At 37.5% G+C, this 21097-nt stretch overlaps 2 long non-coding RNA genes across 5 annotated transcripts in view; one reads left to right on the top strand and one right to left on the bottom strand.

Annotated features, from left to right (window-relative positions):
• The window catches only part of LOC148115107 (uncharacterized), a 197644-nt gene that overhangs the window by 137396 nt on the left and 39151 nt on the right, over positions 1 to 21097 (top strand). For 2 of the 4 annotated variants that reach the window (XR_015732177.1, XR_015732176.1), the window contains exon 3: positions 12640 to 12781. The exons of the other annotated variants lie outside the window; for them this stretch is intronic. This is a non-coding gene — a long non-coding RNA (uncharacterized LOC148115107). The remainder of the gene's footprint in view (positions 1 to 12639; positions 12782 to 21097) is intronic. 4 annotated transcript variants of the gene reach the window in all.
• Positions 1229 to 21000, bottom strand: LOC117674653 (uncharacterized). The gene is made up of 3 exons (XR_004593932.3): positions 20756 to 21000; positions 4380 to 4560; positions 1229 to 2886 (listed from the first exon to the last, which is right to left on the bottom strand). It is a non-coding gene; the product is annotated as an uncharacterized LOC117674653 (long non-coding RNA).

The raw sequence follows: 21097 nt of genomic DNA, 5'->3' as shown, positions 1-21097 counted from the left end.
GGCATGGATCTAAAAGCATAGTGCTAACTTTTTAAAAGTCTATTTTTTGATAAATGCTTTTCAAATTTAACTTTTTAAGGAGATTTTACATTCTAGCACTATTTTTCTTTATAACTGTTGTATCCATCCCTGGTTTAATTCTGGGAGGAGAGCCAAGCCAGTGAGGAGAAAATGGCACAAACTCTAGAGCTCCTAATCATGACCATCCACTATCTGTAAAAGGGATGTGTCTTCCCCTGTATTTACCCTGTTCTGACCTTGATGTTAAAGGAGTTAACATCAAAGTCAGATCTGGATAAACACAGGGAAAGAAATGCCCTAGATTTAATTAAAGGAAAGATACAGGTTCCAAATGACTTTTTGGAAGATGAGGAAGATTTAACTCAATCGTTTGTCATTCTCCTCCTCCCCCCATCCCTAGGATGACAATTGATCTTGAAACAATTAAATTTATGCTGCAGTCAGCCACAGCTGTAACTGAGTTTCTTAACATCTTACTTCCTTCTAGTTGCTTCTCTGTGGAAATGCTGCTAAACCCAGCCTCTGAGAGTGCAAAATCTGCAATAAAAAAGGCATTCCAGTACTACAAGTTGACTCAGCCTTCCAAGATTAATAAAATGGGGACCTCAGGTTGTTGGGGGCAATATGTGGGCATGGTAAACTGCTCAGAGAGTGTTGTAAAGCAGGGATCTCCAACCTTGACAACTTTAAGACTTGTGGACTTCACAAGCCTTAAAGTTGCCAAGGCTGGAGACCCCTGTTGTAAAACACTATGAAGTGGTATATAAGTCTAGGTGCTATTGCTATTTTGTTATAAACATTTCTTCAAATTTTGCAGGAGGAAAGAGTATACACTCTGTGTCCTAACCTGTGAATGTTAATGACCTTTACCAGTTCCAATTCTTTTGTGGTTTCAGCATCAAAAGTAGTATTGTCTGCTTTCTTTGCCATTCTCTTGTCCTGAGGCAAATCCTTCAGAGATTTTCCAGGAGTTCTTACAAATATTACTACACAATTAAACCAAACTGAAAATTTTCCCCTATCAGTTTGACAAGATAGAACATAAAAACATGCTCAACTTATTAATAATGTGATTTAAATTAATATCCAGTGAGGTATGGCAAGAATAAGTGTAAGGTTGGTCAAGTGCAATGGTAAAGCTAAGTGTTTCATTCATGTTCAGTCCTTTAATGTGTAATATATAGTTTTAAAATGGTAGCATCTTTCATTTAAGTTATCCTGCCTGTCACACACATTCAGAATAGTTTTTAAGACTTGTCCAACATTGATGACATGACTGAGTTTGGATGTTATTGAACACAATACCTAGAAAGGGATGCAGTAAGTATAACAAATGACATGAATGAAAGGCATTGTTTGTATTAAACTCTGATTGTACAAGGATCCATAAAACTGGACACATAGTACCACAAGCAATGGAACTTAAAAACAGGGAATTGAATTCATCCAGAACTTGACATGTGCTTTCATGGTTTAATAACTATCTGTCAATGTCATCTTGTCTAGACTGTGTCACATATCCTACAGATTAACTAAACCTGAAGCCTTCATATATTCAAGCACCAGAGTATAAACTAAAAGCAAGATTGAGCTGGCACTGCCACATAAAAGCATATCATAACAATTTACTTGAATTTCCTTTTGGTTTTTCTGTTTCTGTTGGTTTTTTTTCAATTTGGGACTAAAGAAGAATGATTCCAGGTATGTCCTCCCCTACAATATTGTTTTTTTCCTTGTTTCCTTTCCTCTATAGACCTTCTCACAGTTTCCCAAAAGACCAAAATGTCTTGTACACAAAACTCTGCCTTTTCCTTACATACAACTTATAAATACATTCAGGCAATTTTACAAAGGCACACAATACATTTCTTCATTTTTGATGCATCATACGTGTAATTTGTATAGTGGCATAAGAATGACTTCAAATACATTAAAAAGAGGGACAGAGAAGCATGATTTTTACAGCTAGGATTTTTAAATAACTCATCACTGGATCAATCAATCATATGCTGCCACCCTGCTATCAAGCAACTCTCGGTGGCTTAAAACATGATAAAATGACAATATAAAACATTAGAACATTAAAATGTTACATATTATAATTAACAAAAATATAGAAACTAGTTTACAATGGAGTGGAGATGGGGTCTTTTTAATCCACTAACACTTCCAGTATAAAATACCCCCATTGGGGGCCCAGGCCAATTGAAAGAGCCAAGTTTGGGGCCATTTCGGAAGGTCAAGAGAATGGACGCAGATCTCATCTCAAGGAGCACGATATTCCAGAGGGTGAGAGCCAGCTGAAATTCTTTGCCCAACTGGATCCACAGCATGCTCCTTCTGCCTGAGCAGGTGGGTTGGGCCAGTCCCACTGAGGTGAGACAGTTTCTCAGGTAGTCTGGACCTATGCCATATAGGGTTTTAAAGGTAATAATCAACATCTTGAATTGGATCTGGAAGCAAATGAACAACTAGTGCAGCTCACACACCAGATGTTCCTGGGAAACTCTGGAGACCCCTAGAACTGTCCACACGGTTGCATTCTGTGCCATCTGTATCTTCTTAAATATACCTTACCTAAATTCAGCCCCATGTACAGCACATTTCAGTAGTCCAAATGCAAGATGGGCCTGAGTGATTGAGTGAAGGGACTTACAATCCAGAAAAGGACACAATTGGTTATAACACAAAGGAAGGAGTTCAAAAAATCCATTTCATTCAAGATCCTCTAAAGCTGCCACAGAACTACCATATGATGACTGTGAATGGCTTCCAAAAGAATTGTCAAAGGCAGTTCACAAGGGGATTGTCAATGATGCTAGATCTTTCCTTGTTTCTCTTTCTTTCTTTCGTTTCTTTCTGTGGCTGCAAAGAAAAAAAGAAAGATTTAGGGTACATCAACAGAAGTATTGGTTCCCATCTGCATTGGTGAGCACACATAGTATTGCATTTAGTACTGAAAGAAGTAAAGAGCAGGGCAATGATCCAATGAAGGAACTAGCAGCACCTCTGAAGAGAAACGGAAAGAACTGAGTATGAATATGAAGAATATAAAACTGTGATACTTGATACTCAAATATCAGAAGGCATTATATAACAATGGATTTAGGTTACAAAAACTCCTTTCAACTCCTGTTGAAAGTAAGAAAAAAAAACTCCTCAATGATGGTTTGAAAAACGAGACAGGTGGCAATTATGGAGATGCTTTGATTTGTATTCCTGCCATAAGCAGACACCTCCACAGGCACCACCATCTGCCTGACCTTGATTAGCTTCAGAGACTAAGTAGGGCAAAAGCTGATCAGTAGTTGGTTGGGAAATCCCCAGAGAATATCAGCGCTGTAAACTAGACTGGGGAAGAAAAAAGAAAATGTTCTCGAGGAAAGAAGTGGCAAACCTTGTCCACATTTTTTGCCAAGAAAACTGCATGACTACAACCATAAAATCACCAGGAGTCAATCTGGGACTCAAAAACAGAGCACTGAAAAGGTATTGGGTTCAATGCCCAATATGGCTTTTCCAACTAGATGGTTCTATTACTTCTATTATTTTTATTTCCTTTAGAAGTTGATCGTACAGCTACTGTCCTCAGATTCAGCTCCCAAGAAAATATTTTCTTTCTCAATATGTATTAATAATAGAAACTACTTGGTGGATAGGTTAACTGATGAATAAATCAGAGCTGTACAAAAGGCCTATGAAAAATTAGATCTCTCTAGGATATGCTGCTGTCCTGAGGGAATGCAATGGTTTGAAGCGTGATTAAGTGCTGCTGCTGAAGCTCAACATGCAGCAAAACCAGACTGTCTAGGCAGCAAGTACCAAGTGCATTAGAGAATTCACATGAGGAGACTGAAGAAGGATCTGGTGAGCCTTTTACCTAGAGTGCTGTCTGTCAGTAACCAGGTGAAGAAAGTAGTATTTCTATGTGTTCATCTCAGCATGTCTATAATTAGTGTCTGTAGCTCTGATTTAAGCTTTCCATTTTATACTTGCATTCTGTGTGGCACTGTAAAAATAGATCTGCTATGGGGAAATCCCCAAACCACTGCTGAAATAGGACAAGATGGCACCTTTCCAGTACTGCAGCAGATAGGGTCAAATTTACTTCAGTGAAACAGTGCTGGAGACTATGCTTGATCAGCAAAAGACAGAAATTTTTCTGGATTTTTTAAAATTTCCTACACGTTTTCATTCAGTAAGAGGAAGGAGAACTTGCGTTCACATTTTCTTTTAAAAGAGAATTTCAATTAAATTCTTGCCCTTATTTAGTTCAGAATTACTTATTTTATAAAATTATCTATTAACAAGCTTCCAACATGAAATTCCAAGGGAAATGATCATAAGAAAATTCCTACCAGAAATCCTTTTCAGTAACAATGTTGATGTCACTGCAAAGGGGTAGTCCTGCTCTTGAAAAATAACTTCTTCATCTGAAGAAATCTGGAGAAACTGTCCACCCAATTTCTTCTCCACGAATGATTTAAGAATTTTGATAGTCCATTTGGGTTCTGGCTCCATCTCAGTCACTTTTGTAGCCTGTCAACAATGATTTGATTAATATTTTCCAAAGCAACCTTCTCTATCTTATTATTTCCAAATGTGTTAGACCAAGATTTCCAGTATTCCCAGTCAATTCGCCCATCAAAGATCAATATAATGATTTGAAAAGTCTGGTTTAGGAGTTATTAGCCATGTCTGAAAAACTATCAACATCTGGAGAAGGACTACTCTAAATCATATAAAAACTTTTTCATGTTTATCCATTAGGATTTTGTACCAATTTGAAAGCTAGTTTGGCGTCAACTGTAAAATCTGATAAGCATTTCCATTTTATTCTCATTTTGTCAAGAAATTAAATAGCGATGGGTTGAAGATAGCATCTTTGGGGACTCCACTCAATAGTCCTCTCCAAGACTATTACAATTTACAAATATTTGCTATTTACAAATACACTCTTCATACAGATATTCAATTAGTAGCAAACCCACTGGGCTTCAATAGTCCATCTAGCTCATATTATCCAGTTTGACCACAAGGATATCATGAGATACCTTGTTAACCACCATAATGAGATTAAAATCTATTACATCCAGATAATTACCTTGGTCTACCAAACTAGCAACTTCAGACCCTTCAACACACTGGGATGGCCGTGGAAACTTGAATTAAGACAGCAAGGTGTCCCTTACCATACATTTAGTGTCTTTGTTCTCAGCATGGCAAGTCAACAAAAGTAAGAATCATCTCAGATTGCCTTCAAACTATATTTGAGAATATAAGGAATTAAAATGGTATGGTATAAAAGTATCCTTGCAGATACTACCACTTCTAAGCATATCAGACTATCTTGCCTTAGAATTCTGAGCTAACCTGTGAAAGCCATTTTACAATTTAATAATTCATTAAACCAAACCACGAGATTACAGTCCATAAAAAGATTAATTTAAATAATTAAGAGCCGCGATGGCGCAGTGGTTAAAGTGCAGTACTGCAGGCTACTTCTGCTGATCACTGGCTGCCAGCAGTTTGGCAGATCGAATCCTACCAGGCTCAAGGTTGACTCAGCCTTCCATCCTTTTGAAGTTGGTAAAATGAGGAGCCAGATTGTTGGGGACAATATGCTGACTCTGTAAACCACTTAGAGAGGGCTGTAAAGCAGTCTAAGTGCTATTGCTAATTTAGTTTGATATGGAAATTAATCTGTTCCAAAAACAATCATGCAGGTGCCTCACTGTTCACCAGATAAATTCAGCCAGCTTTATATTAGGTCTGCTTAATCTTGCCACACTAAGTATAAAATCAGATCTCACAAATGTCCAGCCATTCCACATTTTCAGGGTTAATTTTCTTTCCCACTAGTTAATGTTCATAAATGTTAATATGTTCAAATTCACCTTGAGGGAAGATAGGACCCAAGCTTTCTCAGCACTGAAGATAACAGGAAATAGAAAGCCAATTTTATTTCCTGCCATTTCATTGGGCCCTTTGCTCTCATCTTATTAATAACACCTAAGCATTTCATTAGACCATTATGTCATTGTTATCTTGATTGGCAGTAGGTAACTGTGACAATTACAATTATATGTCTGGCCAGTGAACAAAACTGACTAAGAAATGCTCACTGGCAAAATGATACATAACTGATCTCAAATAATAAAACTATTTATAATTGGAAACAATATATCAGAAAATTAATACAACTCTTACCAAGAAACCAATTTTTTTTTGTCAGAAAATTAAAAACATATTAAAATTAGACAGAGTCAAAAATGGTGATGAGTCTAATAGTTTTGGGATATAAAGGAGCTAAACATGCTTGGTTATTTCCCACATATGTACGCAGCTAAATATCTCTTCAAGGGGGATTAAATCCAACTATGAATTTGAGGTATCAAATGCTGGAGCTAAATGAGCTCTTTCAGGTGCATGAGTCCAGATAAGATGTTGGGGAGCAATGTGGAAAGGAGGAGGCATTTCTTACCAGTAGAGGACTGTCTTCCCAAAGCCTGTACAATAGTGAATTTGACCTTTCTTGATTTGGACACATTTATTTATTTATTGGTTCGATTTATATGCCACCTTTCTCCGGAGACTCAGGGCGGCTTACAATGCGTTAAGCAATAGCCTTCATACTTTTTGTATATACCTGCGTAGTAGGGCTTTCGGCACCCACTAAGCGGTGTTCTTTTTTATACAAAGCCAGCTTATTGCCCCCACAATCCGGGTCCTCATTTTACCTACCTCAGAAGGATGGAAGGCTGAGTCAACCTTGAGCCTGGTGAGATTTGAACTCACAGTAATTGCAGGCAGCTGGTAACTAAGTGCTACTTAACAGCACTTTAATCCGCTGTACCACATGATGCTCTTATGCGGTTCTTAACACTTTTATCCTATCACTATATTTGTTCTGGGTAATCTGAGTATCACAACATAATGCTGCAAAAGCCTCACTTGTGCTGAAGTTCTTGGAGGGAGTGGTTATGAGATTTAATGCTACTAAGTAAAACTAGTTTGGGGGTCAAACACACTGTAAATAGCATTTACAGTGGTTCACCATGCATTGTGTTATTGACCGAGAGGAACAATAAAATCAGCTTTGAATGCAGAAGCATTCAACTATTCAAGGACAAAATAAAAACCAAAGCCAAAACTGTTTAAGATAAATATAGTACCTTCTTGATAAATATTGTACTATATCGCTTCTTGGCCTTTTGGCTAAGATCAAGTGTGTATGTGTACTATATAATATGTAAATTGATCTATAGTATTGCCCCTGGATCCTTTAAAATATAGCATAATAAATCCCTGCAAGCTATTTATTCTTCAGCATATTATTTTCCCTTGATCCTAAATAACAGCTAGCCATAATTTTTACTTTTACCTTGTGTAACTAAATAGCCTCTCCAAGGAGATGAATAATGTATTCCATAGAAGAAATGCTTGAAAAAGCAAATGAGCAAGACAATTAGAAAAGGTGCAAATGACCTTGTATTTCACTTCAACTTGCAATTGTACAACTTATTCTTACCTCTGATTAAAACTCTTTAAAATTAATTTCCTTTCAAATTCTTTTCTTAATCAAATATACATTTTTAACATCTTGTAGGCAATTCTTTCCTTTCTTATTTTTGGAGGGGAAAGGGAGTATAAGGGACTATATATAGAGCACGAGTATCTCATTAAAACAATTGAACTAGGAGCTGGGCCCTCTGTGGAACACATACTGCCTTGCTCCTTTGATTATATTATCTCACAGAAGCATGAGATACCCAACATAAGCAGAAAGGGTATGTCTCTGAACTATTTCAAGCATGAGTAAACCTGTATATCATTAGAACTTCTGCACAATATATAGCAGAGTGGGTCATCTCCATCCTTGAATAACTTTGTTAGTCAAACACATAAGTACTGACCATGTCAGCAGTTCCAATAAATTCTAAATCAAATGAATTCAATTCACTATAAATTCTAAGAGGGATGTCCTAAGCTTCTCTTCAATACTGATTATTCTGATGATGGATTCCACTGTAGAGACTTCCCACTGAGCCTTAAGGGTTCTTTTGTTTCTGTTTGTTTTGTCTAACCACTATTACATAAGAAAAATAAACACTGATGCTATTCACAAACTTTTTTTCTCTAACTCCTAGTCCAGTAGAAAAATTATTTTACTTTCCTTATATACAACCAAGAGCAGACTATTGATTTTCAATACTAGGAACTGCAAACCCAGGGCAGTGCCTTCATATTTTGCAATATGACAGACTATAGGGAGTACACCCCGGGTGCAGGAACATAGGAAGAGTCTTTCATTCCCTTCTACAGAGGTTCTGTTGAATCAAGACTCACCCATTACAACCTTGGTAGCAGATCTTGGTTTCAATAAGGAGTGGCATTTTATTTCAAATGCCACTTTTATTTCATTTAGCTTTGGATAAAAAGTTGTCAATATGTCTTTCTTGTATATGAGGGCTGTTGTCTTCAACACTACAGCATTCTGATTGGTTGCTTTTTAAATCAAGACATAAACTAGGGTATAGATATAGGGAGCAATAGCAACAGCAACAATTTCAAGGTCTTCATCCCTGTTGTCCCCTATTCAATCATCCATCTGTTCATAGGACAAAGGAGAAAACAAGGCAATGTAAAAAGAGAAATGGAGGGGTGGTGTGAATGTCTCGGGAAATCGTAACCAACTCAGGATGCCACAATGACTTCTCACAACAACAGGTCAAAATTAGTCTGATGGGCCATAATTTAAATATCTGCTTGTGATCAAAACTAACTAACAATAAATGTTACTTACATTTGATTAAATAGATTAAATCTGAAGATTTTTCTAAAATTCTAAAGTATTCCTAATGCAGCTACAGAATTTCTCATTGAGAGAAGGGAGTAGAAGGATTGTAGCAAAATTTTTCATTAATACCTTTAGCTGTAATCCCCTTTGTGGGGGAAAAAACCCAAAGCATTTGTTGGGAAAGTTTTAATCTTCTCTGCCTGATGGATTAATATTTGAGAATACAAATAGTAGGATCTGTACCAAATCTCTTGGTACAGATGCTGCTAGTGGCCTTCAGCCAGTGGTGGGCTGCTGCCAGTTGTAACAACCGGTTCGCCCAGCACCGAAAATGTAAGCACGCGCCCGCGCTCACTCACTTCGCTTGCACGTGCACCCACACATGAACGCAGCCTTCCACACATGCACGTGGCTTCAGAAACATGGCGATATAGGACAGGATAGGGCCAGGGTGGGTGGGCAGGCCTACCCTCGGGTCGCAACTACCAATTCGCCTGAACTGATCCGAACCGGCAGCAGCCCACCTCTGCCTCCAGCCCAACTTCATGCAATCCTTGTTCCAATTCCAAAATTCTTCTGCAAGTAATCAGAAGTATTTCTGTTCTCATCCTATATGTCTGCCTATTCATACCATCTCTTCCCCATCACTTATTCCACCTTCCCCAGATTGTATGCATATACAGTAAAGTTTTGTGTATATTTATAATCTTTCTCCTTCTTAATTGGTTTATTGATCATCTGATAAAGTGACCTGTTCCTGAAATGTTTATGTGCTCAGAGAATTGGTTAGGTTTTTTTAAAAAAAACAACAACAACTTTGTTTCTTAAATGATATGTAAATTGATACTATGTTAAATATATTGTCTTGTTTCTTAAACTGAAAATGCAATACAAAATATATAATTTCACAATCTCTATTTTTGTTGATAATAATGAATTATGAACAACTTAAAATCACCATGAAAGAAACAAATTCTTACCTGCACAGACTCACCAAATGGTCCATTTCAACTGAATGCTAGAGAAAACATACTAGTAAATGTTGATTTTGAATATTGAAAAAAGTGAAACGCATGTGCTTTCAGTTGCTGTAAAGGCCATGATAACATATCCCCTTCAAAAATGGCATAAAGTTCTTTAAAAAGTAATGCCTGTAACACTGGAAGCATTACTGAGAACGCCTGAATAAACTAGTAGGGAACCAATCTTAATAAGTTAAACAATTAACCTTGGAGAACACCTGCCTCTGAGACCAGCTAAATTAATCATTCCTGTCACATTTAACAGCACTATCCACAGAGAAATTCTGATAAAGACAAAAGGTTCAATCCTAGGTCAGAATCTACATCTGGCTGTATTTTTCATGTTCAACTCCAACTATAAAAACCTAAATATTGACCAAAGACAAGGTGGAAAATACTGGTTCTAATTTTTATCGAGATCAGGGTAGGCAATCTGTGATGCTAAAACTACTTTCGTCCTGAAGTTCCACTAATTACAATACCAAATTTCAGTAACATGCACACCAGAAACACTTACCTCATTGCCTCATATCTCAAGATGGAGAATATATGAAAACCTTAGCATAAGCTCTAAAACAGATTTAACCTAGTCAATAGAAAGACAATCTTTCAAGCCCTCCAAAAGAGAATCCCAGCCTATGAATAACTGAAGTATGACTTCCCCCACATTACATCATCACTGCTCACTGCAGCCTTTTGTTCCCTCAATAAAGCTGTCTGACCTCCAGCCCCCAAAACATATAAAAGATAAAATCGCCTCTGAACTGAGCTGAGCTTACATATCTGGTGACTCTGTGGATACCTTTATGTAGTTTTCTTAGTAATGACACAGAAGTAGTTTGTCATTGTCTTTTTTTCCAGGATTGTTTTCAAGTTATAAAGCTATCATACAATGTTCAGATTTCCCATCTGAATATTAACCAGACCCCCATGTTATGGCCCAGTTGGCTACCAGCAGAGATAGCTGCAGAGTCAGATGACGAGGAGGTGGAGGGAGAGTCTGGCCAGCTTCAGACTTTTGGAAGGCTCTGATAAGAAAATAGCATCAGAGGCAGAGGTAGAGCCAAGGTGTTCTGTCCTCCTGCAGGTGGAGAGGCAGCTGTCTTCAGGGCCCAAGCTGAGTGAGGGGGAGGAACAGATGGGGCCCATCCCAGATGCACACAGAGGAAAAGAGAGGAGAGCAAAGGAAAGCAGTAAGTCGGCTCTCAGGGAAAGGCAGACGCAGACAATAGCTAGCTCCTCCCTGGCTGGGAAATAAATAGTATAGTATACAGTATACAGCAAGCAATTAGGATTTCTTGGATAAACCCAGGTTTGTTGGAACTAATTACATTTGATTTTTTGTTTATTCCTGTGAATAAAAGACTGTTACTGCCCTGTTATAAAAAGGAGTTTGTTTTACTCACGAGTAAACATCTTATCACTACTTGCGAAGGCTGGGTCAGAATACTGCTTGCCTTTTTGAGAAAAGCTAAATCAAATAGATGCTGCTTTGCACTATGTAAAACACTAATCCAACCAATTTGCATCACCATTAAAAAAATGTCATCAGGCAATTATTTAAAAGTTCACTAGAAAAAAAATATATAAACACATGTTTTTCTATCTGAATATTTTCTCATGCCATGGTTGGTCTGGATTACAAAACAGTATGGTCCATTGTTAAATATTACCACATTATTTCTCTAGTTTTTTAAAAAAATAATCCTAATTGTTTCCAGTGTCTGGCTTAATCATTCTTACAAGCAACCAGGTGTGTCATCATTTGTTCCAATAAGATAGGTCTATCACATTATTATTGATAGAAGAAATATAGGGTGCATGTTACATGCAGGAATTGTCATTCAGATATTCTTAACTTTTGCAGATATTCTTAACATTTGCTTGCCTTCTGGACTCTGAAAATTAGACTCAGGGATTTTTTTAAGTCAGTGGAAACTAAGAAACCTGGAAGGTGTCTATTCATAGTATCTTATATTTTCTGGAAATGCCAACAGAAATATCTCTGTGCATATTTTAGTTTTACTTGTTGAAGAGGCAGAAGCAGCAGCACCAAGCATTCCCAGTGAGCAAACATGAAATCCATAGGTAATAAACAATGCTAGAACAAGTGATGAGGGGATTATCTTTGTTTAATACACAGCTACACAATATAATATCTATGAATGCAAAATTTCTTATGGATGCATACATTATCTCCAGAAATCAAACTCACCTTGGCAGAGTTTGAATTGTACTAACATCGATCTTCAGATAAACATGAATTCCAATATTTACAAAGGTTTCATGGGCATATTTAATAGGTTTTATATTTAGCCCAGAAAAGGGCTCTGAAGTCACTTATTCCAAATGAAGCCAAAATAAAAATCCATCTGAACATATGAAAAATTAAAATCACCCTTGCCCAAAGTAATTGTAACTTACTTTTTGATAAATTTTGCAAAATGCTTCCATCAAAATAAAACTTTTAATATCCCACAAATTTTCTTAATGTAGTGTTACGTAGGAAAATAACTTAAAAGATAATATCATCTGACTTAATAAAAGACCTAACCACTGCAGGCACAATTTAATAAACTTGTTTTGAAGCTTTACTTTGATTTGTTTTGCAGCTTAGCATGTTCTGTAAACTCACTGTTGTTAAGTATAACATATAATGAAAATTGTGACAGAGACAGTGATCAAAACACTATTTTTCCTCTAAAGGAAACTTCTCCCCGAAAATTTAGCCTGCTGCTGTTGAAAATCATTTATGTATGGAGAAGAAGGGACTGCCCTCCTTCAATTTTTTTTCAGATTCACTGTTTGGCATGCTGTTTCTCTATCAAATCTGGCACCAGCTGCCACCAACACCAGCCAGCATTGAAAACAGACACTTCTTTTCTGACAGCCGCTGAGAAAAACATTTGGATGCCACAATGACTTATCACAACAACAGGTAAAAACTAGTCTGACCAGATGGGCCATAATTTAAATATCTACTTGTGATCAAAACTAACTAAGGATGAAGCAACAAAATTAGAAATTACGCAGGCAACGCTTGTTTTATGCAGTCTGTGGCATGAATTGCATGTTCATTAATGAATTCATAATTTGGCAAGGAGGGAGTTGTTATCATCAGGATCCTGGCCACATCTGTACAGTAATGTCTAAACATACAGCTTTGGGGAACAAGAAATAAACTATGCATAGAATAATTATAAGCATATTTATTTATTTATTTATTTATTTATTTATTTATTTACTTGCTTACTTACTTACTTACTTACTTACTTACTTACTTACTTACTTACTTACTTACTTACTTACACAAATTTATATGCCGCCCTTCTCCCTAAGGTCTCAGGGTGGTGAACACAGGTTAAAACATACAATAATAAAAGAAAGCGTAATTAAAACCAATTTAAAAAATATCCAAGATATTTTTTGGGCTTTGTGTTGTTTCAAACTAAAGTTTTATTTTTGAAGTGGACTTATTGGCCTAGAGAATGGGCAACAATGAACAAGGGCAAGGGGAGTATATTGCGTGGAAATAAGGGACTATAGAGAGGGATGGGCATTCTGATAAATCAGTTCTTTATCACTAGTTTTATATATCTCCACATAGTAGCCATTTTGCATAATAGCATGCTCCTCAATAAACATTTTGATAGAAAACCCTAACATGTGAAAATTCCATATCTGCCCATCATTCAAAAAGGTTGGAAACCACCAACATCTACTAGATGGATTTGTTGGTGCATCCTGTGTCAGTTTAATTTACTTTTTAAAGTCTTTTTAAGGGGTTAGTGAATTCCTTGAATGAAGCCTGGTTACTTTCAATATATTGTATGAGTTTGTTTGTTGGATCCCAGTTTGGAGGAGGAGGAGGATGGCTCAGAAAAAAATGGAGAGTTCAGGGCCTGAGGACGAGGCAGTCCCAGGGCCATCCAGTGGGGGGGGGGAATAGGCAACCAGATGGAGAGCCAGCTGCAGAAGCAGATCAGCTGCAGTGGGCCAGCAGGAATGACAGGCTCTAGACCACTTCTGACAAGGAACAACTGCATCTCTTGTCCAATATGTGGGCACAGAAAGCAGAGCAGAGGGAGGCACAGAGAAGGTTGATGAGGTTGCTTGTGAGGAAGCAGCCCTGCCTCGCCTAACAAGGAACACCTGGGAAAGGGTTATTTAATCAGACACTGGGGGGAGGGTGTGTTTGTTGGGAACACCTGTTTGCTTTGGTGTGCACCTTCCAGGCTTTCAGGGACTCCATTTCTTGAACTTTGGATTGTGTTTTTAGACTATGAATCTCATACTTGTGGATTTAGGAATTGCTTTCCTACCTTTGGAATTTTGAACTGTGCTTTGGCTTTTGGAACCTTGGACTCTGTTTTGCAGATTGGGATTTTGTGAGCAACGTGTGTTGTCCCTGTGCCTCATGGGTCGGCTTGACCTAGTTTGTGGAACTTGATGGTTCTGGCAGAGGTGGACTACAGACAGGTAAAGGGGAATGGAGCTTTACCAGCCACATTGGTGAGTTGTTGGAAGCTGTCTAAATGAGTAATAAACTGGCTTTAATACCTGCCTCACCAACAGAACAAATAGTCAGCCAGGAGTAATAAGTGTTAGGAGAGAATGAGCAACATATTCAAATGTGATGCATTAAATATCATAATCACCATTAATTTCAATGGATATATTGATATGCAAAAAACTGAAGACATGGTTTGTTCAACCTTCAAATGATAAAAAGAAACTTCTTTATATAACAATTTTGACAGTGACAATAGTGACAGGAAGAAAATGTTCATCACAGTTGTTCTGGCTCTCGAAGAAAAAAAAGGCCATCAACTGTAGCTCTGTGGAGAATTGCTGCATTGGCAAAAGCTTGTCATAAAACTGAATTTCATGACAGGCATTTACTATCATAAAACACAGTTTACTGTGTTACCACAAACCATGATAGAATTATAGATCAGTAATAAAAGAATTTGCCCTCATCCCTCAGAGGAAACCTTATAGCACAAGATTTGCAGCTAAAGAAGGAGACAGGATAAATCAATAAGAGATGTATCTGTAATCTGATGGACATGTGCATAAATCTTAGAATTCAATAAGTGCCGCAGGAGTAGCCTGTATCTCCCAAACAGGTGCTCAGATAAATAAAACACTTCCATATTGAACTGTCATTGCCCTGCACTGCTATTTTGATCAGCAACTCCACTAAGCATCCACGCTGAGCAGCTTTGTGAGGGAGAGCAGCAAAAGTATCTACTATAGACCTCAAACTGGCTTTCCCAATCAGCAGCAAAGCTACTTGATTGAAAGATACTAACTGACTGGGAAACTGAGTCAATTTATTTTTGGCTATATGCCAGATTATTTGAAGCTGGAGCACAGCTAATTTTCCCTTTGGATTATTGCAGCCCTGCATCAGTTGTTGGCCATCTGCTATACCACTGATGGGGATTTTTGCCTCATTCTGGTTCTTTGCTCCTAGAATTAGTCCCCATTACTCTCTTCTTTACCTGGCAAAGTATTTAAGCCTCTTGCTCATGCTTCTTCTCCTTGCAGGTGAATATTGTTTAAACCAGTGTTTTTCAAACATGGAACGTTAAGAGGTATTTAAGATTGAAAAATGTTACTAGAAAAATGCTGTGAATTGAAGTCCACACATCTTAAAGTTGTCATATTTGAAAAACAGTGGTTTAAAATATTATCTCTCCCATTCGATACCAAACTATGTACTGATGATTGTAACTGATGGAAAAGAAAAATACTATTTGGAAAATGACTGGCATGCTATTATTTCACCTTAATAGTTTTCAAAGTACTTTAAAATGTAGGAATAATGATGACTTTGCAGCCCAAAGCTACTCTTGATATCACTCATTCAGATATTTTGGGGAATGATTAATGCGCATAACATGTACTGAAAATGTGGTTGGAATAGTAGCAATTTATTTTGTTTTCCTCTAATGCAGAGAAGTAGTGAGGGATTCTTTGGGTCCAGAGTAAGTAATTACCAGGAGAAGAGGGAGAGTCACACAAAGTCATCAAATTGGTCTACTATATGGCTAGTAGTGACTTACTAATAGTGTTCCCTCAGCACTTTTAGGTTGGCAAAAATGAAAGCAATGCAGCATGGTTTCAAATGCAGCCTGTTTTCATCATAGATCTCCTTCAGTGAAATATAAGAACTGGTAGCTGAATTGTTTTCCTTTCTTTTTTCTGCCTTTTCTCACAAATTCTGCTCAAAATCCTTCTGCTGATTGCAGCACTAGCTTTTCCCTAAATTAAAATTGGGCGGCTCTGCTATTATACCCACTCTCATGTAAATGAGTTGGTTGTTTTTTTGTTTGTTTGTTGTTGTTGTTGTTCTGGTGTTTTTCCTGTAAATGCAGGATCTGCTTTGTCAGATAAACCGAGTCTTGATCCATTAGTTGCAACAGGACTTGAGCGATCAGCTTGTTGGCCAAGCATGACATTGTGGCCTAAGGGAGAGTGACTGTCTCAGAGTCACCTAGCTGGGTTTCACGCAAAAGGTGGGCAGCACTAGAACTCAGTCTCCTGGTTTCTAGCCTGGTGCCTTTATTACTAGATCAAATTGGATCTCATGTAAAGTATAAAATAGACAGACCTTTTGAAGACAATAATAAAATACTGAAAAGTATTTGCTTCTTTTAGCATCTGTTACTTTTAGTCCAATGCTGTCAGGCAATTTTTTTGATTTTGCAATAAATGGCAACCAGGAAAAACATGCTATTTTCATGTAGAATATTTTACTGACCGGCCTCTCAAAGGATGTGAGAGAAGAGACTGGCAGTGCAATCTTATGCAGCCCCAATAATTTCTGCTCAGCTCTTTGGCCATTTTTGTTGGCTTGCATGTTTATCACAGGTTCAGAGCATAACCCCTGATTCATTAGTGAGTTAACCTCTTAGAGTTGGTTGAGCTATAATAATCAGTACTGTACAGAAATCTATTAGAGAGAACTCAGAATGAAGGCAGGGAAAATCCTGACCACTGAAATAATAACAGGGATGCTGGAACCGTGTGAAAAATAGCATCCCGGTTAATCCAGCACAGTTTAATCAATCAAAGTGGATTATTATCAGTCGCTAATTTAAAACATTCTGTCACTGCAGAGTGCAATATGAATGATTTCTCTCTCTTTTTCCTGTTGCTTTCTTTTTTCATATTGGCTTCCTTCCCCCCCCCCACCTCTTCGTTTTTACTGTTTTCTTTGCACACATATAAAAACACACCAAGACACATATTCGTGATTCTGAAAAGAAAATAGAACACTATCTTGCGTGATATGGCATTAGATTTCTTCTTGTTTTTTCTTTCCTCAGCCATGGGGGTTCTTTTTTCAAAACAAAATGGAATTTCCCCTTCAGTGCAGCAGAAAGCCCATCGGTTATTCTGTCAGCATGTGGAGCCAGGGAAATCCTTCATGAAAGAAACTCACATGTGAGCAATCCCTGCAAGCATTCTTCAGATAATTCACCCGCCTACGCAGAAAGGCTCTGCAGAGCTTGTCTTTCTCTTTCTTGCTTGCTTGGCAGAGCACAGAGCCAGTGATTAAAATCCAGCAGCAGGCTTCTTTTAAGCAGGCACATTATTATTGTTACTGTTGTTATTTCTATATGCACTTACTGCAGCCATTCAAGGTCATAGTGTATAATTGCAATTATCATTATTAAAAGTGCAGAGTTTAGCCCTTTCAATTAAATTGGCAACCCTGAACATGTGTTGCGCTTTCTCCAAAACTCACAGATACGTTAAACAGTTCAAATATAATTCAAGCTTTCCTTTCCCTCCCATCTCTCTGTAGAATAGCATCTTTCTGGCAGGATAGATCAACTCCCCTTTCAAACGCCAACCAGGCACCTGCAGGTTGACAAAAGCTGCCAGCACATTTGTGTGACTTCATAAGGAAGAAGTAGGGAGGGAGACCCATGAATTCTCATTCCGAGAAGTTAAAATTAAACAAGGCTGCTTGATTATAAGCAGCACTGAGAGCCCTGGGACCATAATTTCTAGAAAATATTTGAACTCCAAGGCTATAAATCTGCCTATCTGAGACCGTTTTCTAAGGTATCCTTCATTCAAGCTCACTCTTTTCTTCACATTAATGCTGTGTCCTGCATTTCCCTGCCCTCAGAAATCAGTGTCCTTGGTTTCCATGGAACTGATCCAAAGTCATAGCTTTTAAATATTATGCTAAGCAACAGTTTGTTTTACCCATAGTTTGTTAAACAAACATACTGTATCTGGGCTACAGCAACCAGAATTAGATGATTTTATTTCTCTTTTCTGCCTTCTACTGGTTGCTGAATTTTTGGAGCCCTGCACATTAACCTAAACTGCAATGGCCGTGGCACATATCACCCTAAGTCATATACCGTGGTTTACATGACAGTATTCATATAACGCAAAAAGTCAGATGTAAGCAAATCCCATAATGGTTTAAATCAAGAGTTCTCACATTGTGGGACAGGTTTCCTATGACAAGAGTATAATCAAGTTTTTTTAAAAGCCTGGTCTCCTCATTTTGTCTCCGCAAGCCCACAGTGGGCAGTTAAGGTACCACAAGGTTTGAAAATCCATGATATATGTATTAAAATGTAATGTAATAAACTAAATGACATATTTATTTTTGCCCAGTCCTAATCGCAGTGAAATCATTTATTTTCTCCATGAAACAGCCAAATAAATAGATTATCACTTTCACCGGCCTTTGTATTACAAAACTTGAAAGCTTATTGCCTGTATATAAACTAGTAAATATTCTAATACTGTAAATCCAAGGCTGATATTGGATGTGCGTGAGTAGTTGAGAAAAAGAAATGTTACAGGTTTTTCAAACATAGTGTTTAGTAAGTGATTTGGCCTGACACTTTAAAATACAAGATTCAGATATTTATCTCAAGAGCCAGAATAATACACATCAAAAGCCAAGAAACTCTCCCTTACTTCTTTTTTATACAGTACTGCTTTCACATATTCATGTGCAGAAGAAGCCATGTAATTGTCACCCCTGACTTCTGAAGAGCAACTACTGTAGTGAGATACAACTACAAGTAGTTCTCAACTTACAACCACAATTGAGATCAGGAATTCTGTTGTTAAGCAAGAAGGTGAATAGGGCTACAAACTGGACTGAAAAAACCAGCAGATGACAGCAGAACCATCCTTTGCTGGCATCTAACATCATCAAGATGTTTGCATCCCAAATCTGATAGCCCTAAAATAGTGGAGTTCTTGGTGCTCATTTGCAAATGGTTTATTAGTAGGTAACATTAGTCACTGATGTTGCTACCTAGTTGAGTAACGAAACATTTGCAGAGCAAACAGCCAAGCTCAGAGAGTATCCAGAGCACCAAAGTTCAACCCTGAGCTACAGATATTGTCTTCTATTGGAGTCTTACAATTATGGATACAGTTTTAGCAAAATGCCATTTCCTCATTTTCAGCAGTTTTGGGCAAGTATGAGAAGAATAGAAGGAAATTTTCTCTTGACCTAGAGTAGCTGTCAAGAAAGAGTTCTGTGGCATGCATCCTTACTTTTTCCCTAAAACTACATAGGCTGCTTTATTGCCTAGCTTTAGCTGTACATTTATCTTTAAAAGCAATAAAAATTGTAAACTTTTTAACCTGCCAGGCTTGGGAGATAAATTATTGCATGGAAAACATGGAAAGGCAGTCTGCTTATCTGTCATTTTCATGGACAATTTCTCAAATCAGAGCAAGGAGTCAAACTGGGATTTCATATTGATCAACTACACTTTTCCCCCCCAGAAATTGGTTAAGTGCTTTATCCTAGTTTCTTAAAAATAAATAAATTAGAAAACTTCATGGTAATAACATATTTCTTTTTCCTTAAAAAGTAAAAGAAATGAAATATAATTCTGGCTTATTGCAAGCACCTTAGATCTGAGGTTTCTTTGGCTAATAGGAAAAACTCTAGTGGTAACTTGGAAATTATCTGATCAAGCTATTAAACTTGGATAGTTCTTTTCCTTCCAGCCTCCTCTTTTTCTGAAGCTGGACTCCTGCATTGCTGTATGGCTTGGCTGCTATGGTTGGCTGTGGGTGCTGGCTGGCTGTGGTTGAAGTATAATCAACATAACTTTCCAAATACTTTCTGGGACTGTTCTCTTAGATCTACTCTATATTGTTTACTTGGCACTTCAAAATGGAAAAAACTAAGCATTTTTCACTCCTTTCTTATCTGATTTGGTCCACTCAAGAGATATAGCCTCTCTCTCTTGGTTTCCCACTGCTCTGTCTCCTCCAAGGAACTTGACTCACTTGGATTTCAACTCTCTAACTTTGAATCCAAGCAATCTCTTCTGAAGCAGTTGTGGTTTTGTTAAAGGGATTGCCTCCTTTTTCTCCTAAGTGGAACCCTTTTTAAGTGGGTTGGTAGAGAAGTGGAAGGAAAAATGAGCATCTGTTTCCATTCTCTCACCATTCTGAAAATGGAAGGGAAATTATTCTACTTGAAGATGATATTTCTAGCCTGCTTCCAGAGAAAAATCATCTTCTGAATCCATATGATTTGGTTAAGAAAGGAAGAAATAGACAATTACTGAGAGTTGAAAAGTGACCAAGTTAGTTATGCTTCTGCTTCTCTTTGTGCTGTGCAAAAATTTGGTTGCTTAGTAAACCTAATGGACAATACTGATCCTTTTGGTTTGATTATATTTATTTACTGTTTGATATTGAATAATTGCATTGCTGTTTAGACTCTTCTACATAGGAGTCTTAAGCTGCAGGTATCACATGCTGAAATAAGCTGGAAATGAAGTTGATTTTAAAAAGAATTACAGTCTGAATTTCAGTCCACTTTTAGATTTCACAATGTTGTATATCCTTTCTAGATTGTGGTTGCTGTGACCCCAGTGGATTCCTGTATCTTTACCTTGTTTCTGAAAGCACATGGTCATCACTTTTTCATGCAGATCTGTGAGGACATATTTCCAATGATAGATCTTTTGTAGGAAACCTTTTATGCTGACTTCATGTCATACTTGTCATCTTCTGTTTGGTATATCCACTAGTGAGGAAGGAAGGAAGGAAGGAAGGAAGGAAGGAAGGAAGGAAGGAAGGAAGGAAGGAAGGAAGGAAGGAAGGGCAAGCATCTAATTTTCATCTTTACTTCTGTCACTTGAGCTAAAAATAAAAATTGGAAATCTTGTTAATTTTTCTGGCTAAAATAAGAAAGTACATCAAAGTACACCAATTTTCATCAAAGTACATATTA

This window comes from Pantherophis guttatus, chromosome 2, assembly GCF_059756535.1.
Source record: "Pantherophis guttatus breed Tessera chromosome 2, ASM5975653v1, whole genome shotgun sequence".
In the NCBI taxonomy this organism is placed as follows: Eukaryota; Metazoa; Chordata; class Lepidosauria; order Squamata; family Colubridae; genus Pantherophis; species Pantherophis guttatus.
Note: the sequence above shows the minus strand (reverse complement) of the source record. Positions and strands in the feature narration are given on the sequence as shown.